General features: G+C 37.8%; 1 pseudogene; it reads right to left on the bottom strand.

The window, feature by feature from the left end:
- Positions 1-1,662: 1,662 nt before the first annotated feature.
- LOC113296414 lies at positions 1,663-15,464 on the bottom strand (annotated as a pseudogene).
- Between the last annotated feature and the right edge of the window lie 632 nt (positions 15,465-16,096).

Genomic DNA, 16,096 nt, shown 5'->3' with positions numbered 1-16,096 from the left:
ATGTAGCTCATGGTCTCAAATTTTGCTGTAATTGTTGGGAATTTTTCGTATTGTAAGTCTTGCCAATCCGCGTAGATGCTATTATGGTCCAATTAATCTGTTGTCTTCTGTCTAATTTTATAAGCGGAAATATTGGTGTTGTAGCTCTTTTTATGTTGTTGAATTGATTTGAATTCACCATCCCAAATTCTGAAACCGGATATTCTGCTCATCCGGGAGACCAAATCCTCATGGTCAAATTTATCTTTTTTTCCAAATGTGCACCTTGTTGATCCAGTGGGTACATCTGGAGGATTGGCCTTCGCAGGCATCGATGGTTTCCAATTTAGTTCAGTGGAATCTCAACATGACAAATGAAACTTGCTTCCATATATGGGGGTCTGGAATTATTTGGATGAAATACGTCACTTGAATGAAAGAACCAACATGTGCGGAATGTAATTAACAACTTCAAATTAACTCCCGTACTGATCTTCTCATTCCAAGGGATGCCGGTATGCAGAGAGGCCTTTGGTTATAAACAAGTTCAATACTGGCATCTGATAATCAACCAGCAAAAACTAGCTAGGAATCGCATCATTTAGGCTAAAGATATCTCCACAACCAAGCTGTTCGAGCAATCTAAAATGACTCATTCCCGACATTCCATCTCGCATCATTTAGGCTAAGATGTCTCGCTCCTTTGTTCGCCATAATTGTTCATTTATGTAGTTGAACATCTATTTTCATTTTTGTTCTTTCTTGAATAATTTTGATTTCGAAATTTTAGGACAGTGAAGAAGTAGATAATTGCGGCTGCGCCGCTGCGGACACCAATTTAGGAACTTCCATAAAGTGTATTTATATTTTAAAACTAGGGCTCGAAACTTGTAAAGACCGTCCGTTTTCTAAAGACTAATCCAATGGTCGAAAAAGAGTTGAAATAACAAACAAACCCTAAATTAAACTTCTGAGCCTTGTAAGAGGAATAGTTGTCCCCCTGCCGCCTCGTCTCTATTCACTCCTCCCAGATCTGTGTAGATGAGAGAAAAAGAGATTCAAATCCATAAATTTCAAATCAGCAGTAAATTCCATCATATCCGATTCTTTAAAATGATCACATTAGGTTTCTCCAGATTGCCATCTCGGATCTAATTGATAATTTCCAGTTCTAGTGTTTGTTAGAGCGACAGGTTTAACTGTGTTTTGAAATGATTTGATTTTCATTTCAAAATAGACAAAATAGAATATGAAAAATGTTCACAGTTTTAGATCTAATGCTATTTTGATTTTCATACTTTGTTTGTCTGATTTGATTAGACTTCTGTTCTTGAAATCTCCAATTCAAATTAACTAAAAACCCTAATTTTTGATTGAATTGATCCATAATTTCAATTGGACTGAAACCCTAAATCATAGCCTTCCATCTGATCTTCATGGTTTCTACCCTATACACCTGTTCAATTGAATGGGCTATGAAGCATCTGCACTTGGAAGGGGATAATTTTGAGGTCACTAAGGCAGTTTATGGCAATGGGAGTGTCACTAGTAAACAGTGTTGCAGACACCCTGGCCAAAAATTTAGTTTGCACTTCAGAAAATACACTTCCCTGGATCAAATTGGGGAAACTCAAATTTCCTGGAAATGATAAAATTCAACTTACCTGCTAACCCCCATTATGATTCTAGAAATGTGAATTTATCATCTAGCACCTGTTTCTTGCTCTACTAAATTATTGCAGAGTAAGGGACATATACTGCCAATCATAAGAGCTCTCATGGCATACAAATCCAATACCGAACCGGAAAAAAAAAAAGAATGACAAAGATGTGCTGAAATTTAAAGCCTTGGAGAAGTTACTTCATGAAGAGAAAGGAGAGCGCAAGCTCATAAGAGAGTTGATGTGACTGTAACTTAGATGTCTCCAAACTTGCCAAAGGAGTGTGATATTATTACCGCATCATAAGCCTCCATTGCAACACATCCAAGATCAGAGTAAACACCGAGGTAGGGTGTGATGCATATTGAGAAAACTCACCAAAGTAATTGTAAACCCAGACATAACACCTTCTTCGTCTTCAGACTCTTCAACGTTTACAGAATTGAGGTGAATGCTTGACTAGTTGAAAATACAGTTCCAATAGCCTAAATTTCAACCTTTCCACTTCACTTTTTCCTTCTCCCACCACAAGACCTGAACAATTTTGAATTTCAGAGATATGCATAATCAGTAAATGAGAAAGAAAAATTACCTTAAATAGAACATGATGCGTAAAGCATGGATTTTTCTTCTGACAAAGTAGAAATGGAGTTGTGTCTTCCTCGTGGAAAAAACACAAGACACGGGATTCCTTCCAATTGTCATGATAGCGTTGTTGAACTCACCATTTTTTCAAGGATCTGCATCATGAACAAAGGAACGATTATTGAGATGACATGAGATAGTAAGAAACATTAACAAAACAAGTGTCATTAAGAAGTGATGAAGGTCCACAGGATCCACTAACTCTCGTATTCATCCACTTCATCAAACAATTATATTGAACTGTATATATCATCGCTATCGGTAGGAAAAGGACACCATAAAAGGGACAAGTAGCCAGATCAATCAGACAGAAAAAACAATCACCATAAGATGATCTTCTCGTTCCAAGGGATCCATCTCAGGCCGGACTGGGGGGTGGGTGTCCTCTGCTAATTGCAAAGAGGCCTTTGGTTAAAATCAAGTTTAATACAGGCATTGGTAATTAACCAGCAACAACTAGGAACTGCGCAGAATCAACTAGCAGACAAATAAAATAGTAAGGAACGCATCAATTAAGCTATGAGCAATATGATAAAAGTTGTTCAACCTAATCTGCAATGAGAATTAGACCACCATCACATCCAAATTTGTGTAGGGCAATGAGTTAAATCTGATGATCTTGACCCAAACCAGAAGATGCATATTCGAGCTTGGCCAGAAATCCTGAATCTGGAACTTAATATGGATAACACGCTTTCTTGGTACAGGACATAAGGTAACTGAAGTTGTGAAGTTTTAATGCATAATTAATCAGTGACCGACCAGGATATACAAGCTGATCATGTACAAGGTTGGTCTCAATTAGAAAGGTGACTAGAATGTACAAGTAGTATAAATGATACTTATACCTAGAGGAACATTAGTTTGTGATTAAACCGTACCTAGAGTTGCACAAGAGTTAATACAAAAATCTTGGGATTTTGATAAGCTTTTAAGGAATGCTGCTGCTCCTGTGCCTCCACATTAGGATCTAAATTCTCAGCTGCAGAAGAATTAATACCATCCTGCTCGCATCATCAATACATCTAGTTACTTCCATAAAAAAATTAAAGGAATTCTCAGCTGCTGCCCCACAACGTTGAAAAGCGTTGCCCTGTTGCCAGAGCCCTTGAATGGGGTCTTTCCATAGAGGAGCTCATGCAGAAAGATACCAAAAGTCCACCAATCCACCGCACTCCCATGCCCTTCTCCCTTAATAATTTCGGGGGCAAGGGATTTGTGTGTGCCCACGGAAGACATTGACCGAGCAGCTGATGGTTCTGCAAAAAGCTCTGGTGTGGTGGAAGTTGGCTGCCCGTGATCCATTTTAGGTTTTCGGGTATTTGTCTTATTTTTTATGGGGAAAATACATGGGGAGGAAACATGCTGGCTGGATGCAGAGAGATGAGGGTTCAATGCAGGTAGGTTGAACACAAAAACGCACTGCTGGTTCCTTGTTTGGAAGAATCCAAGTCATATGAAGTTCTAATTATGGTTGGTGAGACTGCACATCTAAAGGAGAGATCAAAGTCTGGAAGCATAATGCGACCATCATCCTGCACAAGAACATTTTCTGGTTTTAAGCCTCTGTAAACAACTCCGAACATATGGAGATAGTCAAGAGCTGAAAACACCCCTGCAGCATAATACCTGCTCAGATGAAAAGAAGTAAATATCATTTCTCCAACCAATGTTGAAAGGCGTGCAGAACTAAAATGTAAAACACCACTACAAGTTATACAGTTAGGAAGTACAATATATCTGTGTAGTTATAATGCATATTTTGATAATTATCAAGGCGTACAAGCACCCATAAGAATCTATTGTCATTCTCTGGCTCTTCAATGACAGAAACACTCTCTTGTCTCCAGCAGTTTTATACATTTTTGAAAACACTGAAATAATGAAGTTAAAGGGAACCAATTTTAGGGATAAAGAGAAACAAGAAACTCTGTGGATTACGGTCACAATCAGTAATTGTGAGTTTGCTTAAGGATTAAGAGGAGAGGAGATGTTAATACCAGTTAAATCAAATTAACATTGGCAGGAGGAATGAATATTTATGGGAGATATTGTTTCAGAATTTGTCAATTTCCATGCACTGCTTGCTTGTGTATATAGCAGATCTAGAAGCCATGGTGATAATCAGTAAAGAAACCATTCTGGCAGATGTCTCTGCATAAATCGCTATCGTTCCGACTATTACAACATTTTCCGTTTTTGTAAATTTCTTATCATTCTCAATAATTTAAAGAGAAAAAATTCACAAGCTATACCTTGCTGCATACTCAGAGAAGTGCTTCCCAGGTTGTCGTTGCCTCAGAGTGCAAATCGCCTCCTGGGTAGAACTCCATGAACAGGCAAGGTTGGCAAGAATGTACAGGCCAACAGTTTCAGAGTTTCTCTTGATCATAACCTTTCCCGGCTTGCTAGGGATGCTCTGTCCTAGTCCCGCTCAGTTCAGAGAGACACACACTACCAATATCTCCACAACCAAGCTGTTTGAGGAATCTAAAATGACTCATTCCCAACACTCCATCTCGTGAACGGACGGCTAAGGTAGCCTTCCATCGAGGATCATTTCCTTTCTGAGGATTATTGGTGCTCCCAGTATTGTTACTCCAATTGCTATCATCACTAAGACCACTGCTATCACTTGCCCGACGAACACTAGTTTTCTCCCTCTTCCAATTTCCGTCGATACTCATCATTCCATCACTATGATAAGTGCTAGTTCGACTAATAACGATGCTCATAGCTGTGACAACCAATGCTACTGTGTGGGCTTACATTACCGGTAGGAGGCAAGGAAGCATCCCAAACGCACTCCCTCCCGTCAAAATCATGTGGCAGAAGATAATGCAACCTAAATGGAGAAGATAATACACCTATGCTCTTTTAAGTAAAAGAACAGCTTCGTTAGGTTGAGCTTTAACACCAGGAGGCCGAATTGAAAGATCGTCTGCAAAAGGTCCCTTCAGTGACATACTTCTGACTAAGGACCCAGGGTTGGATTTGGTTTTACCAATTGCAGCATAGACTGGCCGCATCAAATCTGTGTCTACTGGCTCAGGAGGATGACTGGCACCAGAAAAGGAGCTAGGTCCACCTTATTCATTCGAATCGTCAATGCCCTTAAAGATCACATCAACAGGAAAACCTTCCTCTAATTCTTGGAAAGAGTCTGAAATCTCTGACAAACATTTGCTCAAACAGTTGTTGTGCGTGCATTCATACGCTTGTTTTCCCCAGACACTTGAATTCCCATCTCAATCATTTTGTCAAAGAGCTTCATGGCACAATGAATCTTCGTCTGCAAACACAACCCTTTGATCAAATAAGTGAAAGTATATACATCAGGATGATAACCCATCTTTAGAACAACTCCCAACAAGCTGAAGCCAGTATCAGTATTCTTGGATTGGCAACAACTGTTAATCAAAATGTTAATGTAACGAGACACGGTTTGAACACAACCAAATTCATTCTCTTATACAAAGTGAATTCAGTAAATGATATTTAAGTTTGCAAAGTGAATGGAGCAGTATTAGATGGAAGTGGATGAAATGCAGCTAATTTACCCAAGTAAAAGAAAGCATCATCTAGTTTCAATTACTAGTTTCAATCACAATTTATACCAACAAAAAAACCCACATTCGAATCAAATTATAGTATCCATAAATAAATTACAACTCGCACACTCAATTTGTATTGAATAATTTGTATGAATGCAATCGAAGGGAATATAAATTTAATTGGTGAGACCTTGGCCGTTGGATGAAAATGAAATCCAACGGCTAGAACTTTCCCAGAGTTTTGTTATTTATAAACCTAGATCTGTGGATTGTTTTGTGCCGGCACAACATTTAACTCTCGAAAAACACTCCTCTCTTCCGCTGTTCACCAAAAATATGCAAACTTTTAGTAAACCCTTTTCTCATTTACCAAATTTTAAGATTTTTATAGATAAACATGGGTGAGTTATCATTGGAATTGTTTTAAAACATTTGAATATCATTCTCTTAGACTCTGATTCTCGTATGATTTGGGAAGAAGATGGCTCCATCGCCGTAGACGATAAAAGGAGGTAAATTTTTTTTAAAAAGCTTTTTTTTAAAAGCTTGTTTTTATTTTCTTTCCTCTCTTCATGTTCTTATTATCAGCTGAGATTCGACTCAAAAAAAATGAAATCGAATGAGAGATTCGGGTTAGTTTCGTGCGGAGATGTTGATTTATTTGATACCGTGAGAAACAACATGATATCTTCGTCTAAGAATGTATACTCTTCTTCTCAAGTTATCGCCAAGCTCTTTAAGGAAAAATTTATTAACACTGTCCATCACAAGCCAGCAATTAAACGCAAGGGTCTTGGTCTGTTAATTGGAATGGAAAATGGGCATTTGTCCAAATATTTTTAAATCACGGTTCAAATAGACGAGTAAAAATAGTTTGGGTGAAATGACAAAAAAAAATAAATAGTAACGATGAAACCAGTTTCATCCTAACTTCAATTTTAAAAACGGAAAATGGGTCATTTGTCCAAAAAATTTTAAAACATGGTTCAAATGGACGAGTAAAAATTAGTATGAGTGAAATGGACAAAAGAAAGACAAGGATGAAACTGGATTCATCGCGGCTTAAACTTAAAAATATCAAGGATGAAACTGGATGCATCCTGATATAAATTAAAAATAAAAAAATATATTTGAAAATGGGTAGGATGAAACTGGTTACATCTTGGCTATTTTTATATTTTTGTCCATTTGAACAGTATCTTTTTAATTTTTGTCCATTTAAACAGTATCAAAATGTACAAGTCTTTTTCACCCAAGAACTATTGGTTTTGGTCTCTTTAACCAATTTTATGTTTTAAAAATAGTAAGGATGAAACTGGATACATCCTGTGTAAATTAAAAATAAGAAAAAATATTTGAAAATGGGCACGATGAAACTGGTTACATCCTGCCTATTTTTACATTTACGTCCAATATCAAAATCTAACTGTCCATTTCACCCAGAAATTGTTGATTTTGATCTTTTTAACTAATTGTGTGTAATTGGAACTTTTGATCAAGAGAAAGGTGAATATGTTCCAAAATTATTTCATGTTGAACTTGACGTCAAGGATACTACCCCTTCAGCTCGTCACTCATACTATGCGAAACATGGTTTTGACGGCTCTTACACAGAAAAGTTGACAAACTATTTGGAGGACAACTACAAGGCATTTATGTCTCTTCAACTACAAGTCTTTTGAAGACCAGTCTGAAAATTGTGAGAAGCACGTGTTTGGAACATGTTAAATGGGGTGTAGTAAAAAAGATACAGTTGGAGGCTTTATTTTAGGTATTACTCTTATTTCATGCATCTAGAATTGCAGTTATTTGTTTTGCGAAATATTCGATCTTCACATGATATTAGCTAGTCTTACAACAAAATCTTTTTTTTTTTCTTCACAAAATTGGTTAGAAAGACCAAAATCAACAATTCTTAGGTGAAAAGGACAGTTAGATTTTGATATTGTTCAAATGGACAAAAATATAAAAATAGCAAGGATGTAAACAGTTTCATCCTACCCATTTTCAAATACTTTTTCTTATTTTTAATTTACATCAGGATGCATCCAGTTTCATATTTGCTATTTTTTAAGTTTAAGTAAGAATAAATTCAGTTTCATTCTTGCTATTTTTTTGGTGTCTATTTCACCCATACTAATCTTTACTCGTCCATTTGAACCATGTTTTAAAAATATTTGAATAAATAACCCATTTTCCGTTTTTTCTTTTTATTGCATTGGGTGCTTAAAAATCTAAATTTGGTAATGGTAGATGCTTTTAGCCTCCACGTAGGCAGTAAGGGACAAATGGGGTCCGTAGACCCAACTTGATTTTGAATTCCCCCAGAATATGCTTGGAGTTTTTTGTGGGGGCAACATTTGTAGTTGAACTGAAATTTCTATAGCTAATGGGTCAATTAGTGTCAAACTAATACTTTTTACTGTGCTAGACCACCCATTGAAACTAAGAAAATAGAAATTGTTTGTATGGGATTTGCCAATTTCACTCGTATCGTTGTATTGAAAATGGTCCATTTTGCTCGATAGGTAATTTAGGCTTGCAATCAGGTTTATAAGCCATTTGCAAGAATTTTATGCTATGAAGTAAACCAATAGAACATGAACCACCCAATGCCAGTACTGCACTTTATCTTGCACTAGTTAGTAGTAGTTTTGTGACTCTTATCCTCTTCTTAGTATCGTCGTTCTTCTTTCCATGTGGAAGAACAGCCTTAGCATTCATGTATTGGTTTTTACTTTATTTAAGAAGAATTATTTTTGCTCGAATTTGTTACATGTTTGGTGCAGTAGGCATTTGTTGTTGAAGAGTCTTTCTAGCAGTAGCAAAAATCCTAACATGACCTAAAGGGCCAGTTAAAGTATGTAATGGTGGTCACCACGAGTTCGCTTGATTATTTTATGGATTGGGAAAATGATAAGCATTAATAGTATGCGATTTTTCATATTCAAGTTTAGTAATATGATATATGGACCAAATTTATTTTTTTTGATGAATATCCGACAAAATTTGTTTGACCCCATGGTGCCGAAGCTCTGGCTCCGTCGCTGTCTACTGCCCACTATTCTTGTTGGCAGTTTCATCTTTGAATAGTTTGTGGTGTATCATGATATTAGTCATACAACTAAGTCTCCAACCTTTGCAGTTATGGAGATTCGCTTGGCATCCCCCCAAGACATAGAAGCCGGGAAGCTCGTGAACGTGATTCTCAGAGAGTTTGAAGAGCCTCTAGTTGGTGAAGACGCCCCAACCTCTCCTAAGGGAAAAGCTAAAGGTCGCAAAGGTGGAAAAGGTGGTAAAGGTGGGAAAAAAAAACGTTAATTTGGCCACTTGGTTGGTGAAGATAACTCTTAAATGAGGCTGAACTTGTCTAACGGTTCCTCTTTAACTCTTAATTTGACTACAGTACTCTCATGTAATCAACTTCTTAGCCCACAATTCTCTTAATTTGGTTGGTGAAGACCCGGTTCTTGTTACCATGTTTGATTACAGTATTTACCTGTAGTGCTTATTAAGGTGATTATGGATGTTTGTTGCACCGAGAGACGATATTAAGTATGTTCGTTAAAGTGAAAGTTCTGAATACTTCCTTTGATTTATATACAGTGTCGGATATATTCTGAATAGCGATGAGTACCATATACCTGATAACACCGTGATCTTTTCAGTTAGTTGTTTCACGCTTTTAACTAAATTTTCCCTTACATTCTTTTCAATTTTCTTGGAATCCAAAACAGATTTTTCTTTACTGGGGAATCCATTTCTGGGAATCCAACTCTATAATCCAATATATGGATTTGCGAAGTCTCAACAGAAATTTGCTTCTTTACATGACAAAGTATGTCAGATTATAGATGAGCTGCAAGACTAATAGTTCGGGCTGTCATGTTTGTCATTCTGCAGGGAATACTACAGACCATGTTTTGATTTACTTGGTATTCATCTCTTCTTCTTTTTTATCACAAGAACGCAATAAGAATCATCTTTAGCCGTGATTTCACTTGGTAATATTTCTTTCTTTTTTTTGATCGATAAAGAAAAGGATGTACTGATCAAAAAATAGAGGGTGTAAAAGATTTATACAAGAGTAGAGAAGAGAAAAAAAGTAAAAGCCAAACCCGCAGACACGCTAATCTTTAAGGAAAGAAAAGAAAACAAAAGCGAACTTACATAACCACCAAACGACAGAGCTAAGAACTAACGAGACTTAAAGAAGGAATTGTGCCAGTTCTCGATTGTTGGAAAAACTGGGTTATAAACGTGCATACAACCAAATCATTCATTAACAAACAAGACCCATATTCTAGTTTATGAAAATAACACAAGAAATGGTTGAGACGACTCATCAAATACTTGGTGCGCAGCAATCCTTCTTCTCGAATTTCACCAAACCAATGTTTCCACAATTCACGGAACACATAAGAGAAGAAAAATCGAGAATGATAAGCATCAAAACAACTTATCTGGAATTTGTATTGAGGCGAGATAATCCTCTTTCCTGAAAGCTTTAATTTCCCGTCAATGGTGCACAACGTTTATGGAGTAAGCTTAGCCAAGATACAACAATACCATTGATGTTAACTTGATAGACGCATTTATATGTCTATATTAGTCTCAATTCTCTGTAATGTTAGTACTCAATTTTGCGCTTATTTTGGTATTTTATGTCTTTGTAGGTGTTTTTAGAGAAATAAACATTTGTGGAGAAATCGGCTGGAAAAGTTGATAAGGGGCACCCAGTTGATAAGGGGCAACCTCAGGGCACATGCTATTCGCACTCATCAGAGGATAAGGGGAGGTCATTTTCTCAAATTCAAATGCAGATAAAGGGTAGATTTCTTCACCACCAACGGAATTGCTGGATTGGACTTGGGTGAGATTTACTCGGACTTTCTCACAAAGTTTGGTCGGTTCGGGTCTTGTTTATCTAAACATGAATGGTAGGGAGTTTGGTTTCGAGAAAATAGAAGATCTTTGTGTGTTTGCGATAAAACAGGGAAGAAAGATATACGGGATTCTGTGGTTCATTATTGGAAGTTACGTGGCGTTTTGGAGAAGATAAACTCGCCTAGATTTGTATCAATCTATTATGGAAAGAGTTTGGGAAAAATCAGACACGTACAGAAGAGATAAAAAAGGGAAAGAATCCCGTTTCTTGGGTTGGAAGTAAAACAGAGATAAGAGAAGTTATTCTCGTAATTACTTGTCCGGAGGTGTATATAAGGTCTGCACTAATGGAAAATGAGTATTTTGTAACCCACATCAGAGACCCTCGTTGACCGTAGTTGGACCGTTGACCAAACATAGCGGTCTCTGATATAATAAAAAAATGAAAAAAATCCGGGAGCTTAATAAACAGTCTCTGAATAGAAAACTTTATTTACCATCTTATCCCCATAGAACCACCGATTTGGCGACCTCTGATCATAGTCTGCGGATTGAAACTAAAATTGATCTAACGGTTGAAATTAAGATATCCCATATCTCTATTAAAACCTATCCATATCCATTATTTTATCTTCTCCACTCACACCACATAACCCATCTCCTCTCTCTCCGCTCCCTCCGACCTTCACCGCACCACTTTCATCACTATTCACCACCACAGACAACAGAATCTTCATCCACCACTTTCATCACCACAACACCACTTTCATCTTCATCTTCATCTTCTCCAATGATTTAATTCGTTTCCTCAAAATCAACTAAACCCATAAGAACCCTAAAATACAATCTCCACTGGTTTAATTCGTTTCCTCAAAATCAACGAAACCCACAAGAACCCAAAAATACAAATCTGTATCGTTTTTCACTTCACAAATTGAAAGTTACTGTAGAAATCAAAGCTTCATCCTAATCCATATCTCAAAATCAAAACCCATGTGTCAGAAGAAATCAAGAGGAAACTCTGTAACACTAGATCTAGTTATTTTACTCCTGAGAGTAATATCAATCTTGTTCTCGTTTCATAAATTGACGAACTTTTAGTATTGTAAATGATTTAATTTCTTTTGATGTTCTAGCGTTTTTGCATCTAGGTGTTTCTTTTTTCTATTTTTCCTTACAAGAGAACTAATCCATGGGTAGAAGATCTCTTCTCCTAGTGTAAGAATCAAAACCCCTAACTCTAATTCTGAATATAAGTTTAATTTTATTTCGATCTTTAACCCTAGCTAACAATTCCTTTATTTTTTTGGTTGAGTAATTTTAGAACTTCGCAAAAGAAGGATTTAACCTCATCATAGAATGGTATAAATTTCATGATTCCATATTGGTATTACTGGTTAGATGATTGCTTATGATTTACTCTAATATTTGATGGATGTCCTGTTTTTTTTTTGGTTACAGGGTATCCTAAACCAGCAGAATATATAATCCAAAGCCATATTCAAGGCTCATAATTGTCATCATGTTAAGGGTAGATTTCTTCACCACCTGCGGAATTGCTGGATTGGACTTGGGTGAGATTTACTCGGATTTTGTCACAAAGTTTGGTCGGTTCGGGTCTTGTTTATCTAAACATGAATGGTAAGGAGTTTGGTTTCGAGAAAATAGAAGATCTCTGTGTGTTTGCGATAAAACAGGGTAGAAAGATATATAGGATTCTGTGGTTCATTATTGGAAGTTACGTGGCGTTTTGGAGAAGATAAACTCGCCTAGATTTGTATCAATCTATTATGGAAAGATTTTGGGAAAAATCAGACACGTTGAGAAGAGATAAAAAAGGGAAAGAATCCCGTTTCTTGGGTTGGAAGTAAAACGGAGATAAGAGAAGTTATTCTCGGGATTACTTGTCCGGAGGTGTATATAAGGTCTGGTATGAGTCCCAGAAGGTTTTATCGAGTAGTTGGGGGTCTATACGTAGTTTAGGGGAAGCTCTGGTACGAACAAATCACGCTGCAGAGAAAGTTGCAGCAGCAGGAGGAAGAAGACGAAGCTGAAGAACATTAGACGACCTGAGTCAGTCGCAGATAAGTGTGGTTTATTCACGACACGCATAGTATCGCTCTCAGCAGTCTTATATCTTTTGTATTGTTAGTAACAGTCGATCTGTAACGCATATAAACGTTGAAGTTGATCTGTTTTAGTGATTTTTCTTGTACTTTCATTTTATCGTTAAACACTCTTTGAGCCATGTATCTATGGCTCATACCATGGTGAATAGTGGTTGGGAACATCAAACTTATGGCTCATACCATGGTGAGCCTAATTACTATCCACACATGCACCGATCATACGAGCAAGAAAATAAGGAGTATTATAGTTCTAGTTCCTCGTCTTTGGACAATATAATGAAAATGTTGAAAACTAGTCCCTATTATGATCCTTCTGAACCTGTTATTCCTCTAGAAGAGTCTCTCAAACAATTAACTGAGAATACAAATAGGTTTGTGTTAGAAATGAATAAACAAAATGCACCTATGAGTGAACCTTCTATACACGATAGCATAAGGAAGTCATGTGAGGCGACACAAAAGCTTTTGTTAGAGGCCCAAAAAAGTTTTGCTCGAAGTAATCTTAGTGTTCCCAATAATACCCTTGAAAAAAATGAGGATAGTTATTTGCATAATCAAGATGACGAGGTTAGATTTGGTAACATTACTTTAGATGAGGTTCAACCATTTTCATGTTATTATAATGATGATTATGATGTGGATAGTGTTGATGAAGAATTTGAAATAAGTAGGCATATTGATCAGGAATTTGTTACTCCAATTGAGCTTTATAATGATAATGTTTCTAGTTCAAATCCCGATAATTTTTATGATTATTCACCTATTCAAAAGGACGAGGATTTGACTAGAGATACCACTTCTTTAGATGATGTAGTATTTCCTATTGATTACGAAGTCAATAATGGTTTAGAGGAACGGGTTTCTTTTCTAATTATTTGTCTGGCGGTTTACAGCGTGCGGCGTGTAATACGCCCGTTACAAGAAAGTGTCATAAAAGTTAGGCGGTTAGGAATGACAAGAAATAAGTGGTGAAACGTATCCTCATTATGGAAACATCAATTCCAGGCGTTACCCGTTACCATTTTCTTCCACCACTCAATCGCTCCCACTTCTTACGAGGCCAGGGTACGTTTTATTACGACTTGGATAAATAGGTTGCATCTATTTTCCACCAGACAACAAGTTTTGGTCAGGAGAACACAACAACACTCAGAAGTCACCTGGTAGCTTCCACTCTGCTAACTAACGTCACTTCCTGATACAAGTCGTAAAACAACCACACTCAACTATTCTGGCTTCAACACTCTCTTCGCTTCCCTCCCTAAAACCAACCCTTCTCCTTCACTTTGTGACCGAAGCAAGTCTGGAACGGCTATTTCTTGGTTTAGGCCGGATTTGTACATATTGATCTCTCGAATCTAAAGTACTCCTGTGTAGTACATTTTTTGGGGTTTAGACTCGTTTCTCACCCACACACACGAAATTACCGAATTCAGCAAAAACTGTTTTCACCCTCAAACAATTGGAGACCACAGTGGGAGATCAATCTCTCGGTTACAATATCAATTTCCAATTCTCGATTTCTCTTTTCAACCCAAATATTGAGATGGTAGAAGCAGACTAGCTGCCGGCTCGGTTATCAGACGGCTCTGAAACAGCTGGGGACTTAGGAGTGACTGGGGACTTTTCACGGTCACGGCGGTGCCGCCCGCAACTCAGACTTACATCCGGGAGATCCATTTTGTCAGGAGACCCTAAAAAGAAAGTAAGTCCTGTCAGAAAAGGTATATATTCTACTACTAAAAGGTATATATAGATGGTAGAAACCGACAGCTATGTTATCCCCATGTTTCATCCCATACTTTCTACTGTCACGCAATTCCATGACTCTCCTAGAATATTTTTGTTGCTTACGGAAATGATCAAACCGATGTTATTCTAAAAACAATTCATTCCAAAGAATAATCCAAAACCCTCATAGGTAACAATTATGTACCATTTCAAAAAAAAATCAAACCATAAACCAGGCACTCTGTTTGCCTTTAAAAAAAACCTAAATAAATAATTTTAGAGGACAAGAGTGCATTCAAGGAAAACTTCTCGATTTCCGCCTCCTGCTGTGTGATCCCATCCACGGAAGGGCCTTCAACCGCCTTGGCCTGCAACTTTTCAATCTCGGAGAAACCTTCAACAAACCAAGGAGCGTTGAACTCGTGGTCTACACACATATCACGATGGAACTTCCATCTTGAGATCACGTCCTCGGAAACGGTATGGCCAGTCACTTTGCACATATCGTCAATTGAAGATAAACCTTCCTCCACACGCTTGACCAGCGCAAACCGGCTAGTGACCTTCTTGGTTGTGACGATGTACCCGTACCTTTCCTATATATTATTATATAGTGTCTTGTATTTGGCTGGCACGCTGAAGCCCCCGATCAACACATGATTTGGATAAGGTACCAGGTATGGAGGAGTGAAGATGGCGCCCACAACTGAATCAGAAATCGGAAAGGGATTTCTAACTACAATTGCGCCAGAAGTCACTGGAGAACTCTCCATCATTTTAGGCGCAACAACATCATCATTGTGATCAACCTCCATCTCCAGGTTTCCAGGTGCGGCTTCCACGATTGGAGGAAAAGATGTGTCTCCGTGAGTCTCCATCTCGGATCCATCTTCAGTGGTGGATTCTTCTTGCGATATAACGAATTAGACATTTTCCAAAAAGAAGAGAGAGGTAAAAATAACGTGTGGAAGACTCAGTGATTCATTTTCAGACCCGCTGGAAGAAAACTCGGCACTGCTTCCGGAAGATATATTTTCATCATAACTAGATTCTGAGCTTTCCTCCTTTTCGGGCTTATCTTCACCATGGGAAGGCTCGGCATTGCCACCCCCTGCCTCAACGGACGTCGTTTTCTGATTACGTGCAAGTTTGGTAAAGGCGTTCATATTGTCGAGACCTTGAACAAGGCACAAAAACATGCGTTCAGAAATGAAATTAAGATTTACGCAATCCAGCTAAGCCAGCAAGAATGTGATACATACCCGAATGTTGGAAGAACTGAAAGTCACAAGAGCCGCCGGATCTGACCGAAAACTACCTGCGCGATCCTTTGACATTCGATCCATCGCTTGGGGATTGTCCGCATCCTGAGTAGGAGACTTTCGCTTGACCGAAGAGGGATCCCTCAACAGTGGATGCTTTGTAAAACTGCAGGAGAAGGCTTACCACGAGTATTCTCCACTACATTATTCACGAATCCATGGATGGGAAGGAAGTCATCCTTCCAGAA

The sequence above is a fragment of the Papaver somniferum genome, chromosome 7 (assembly GCF_003573695.1).
Source record: "Papaver somniferum cultivar HN1 chromosome 7, ASM357369v1, whole genome shotgun sequence".
Taxonomy (NCBI): domain Eukaryota; kingdom Viridiplantae; phylum Streptophyta; class Magnoliopsida; order Ranunculales; family Papaveraceae; genus Papaver; species Papaver somniferum.
The sequence above is the reverse complement of the archived record's forward strand: the minus strand, read 5'-3'. Positions and strand labels throughout refer to the sequence as shown.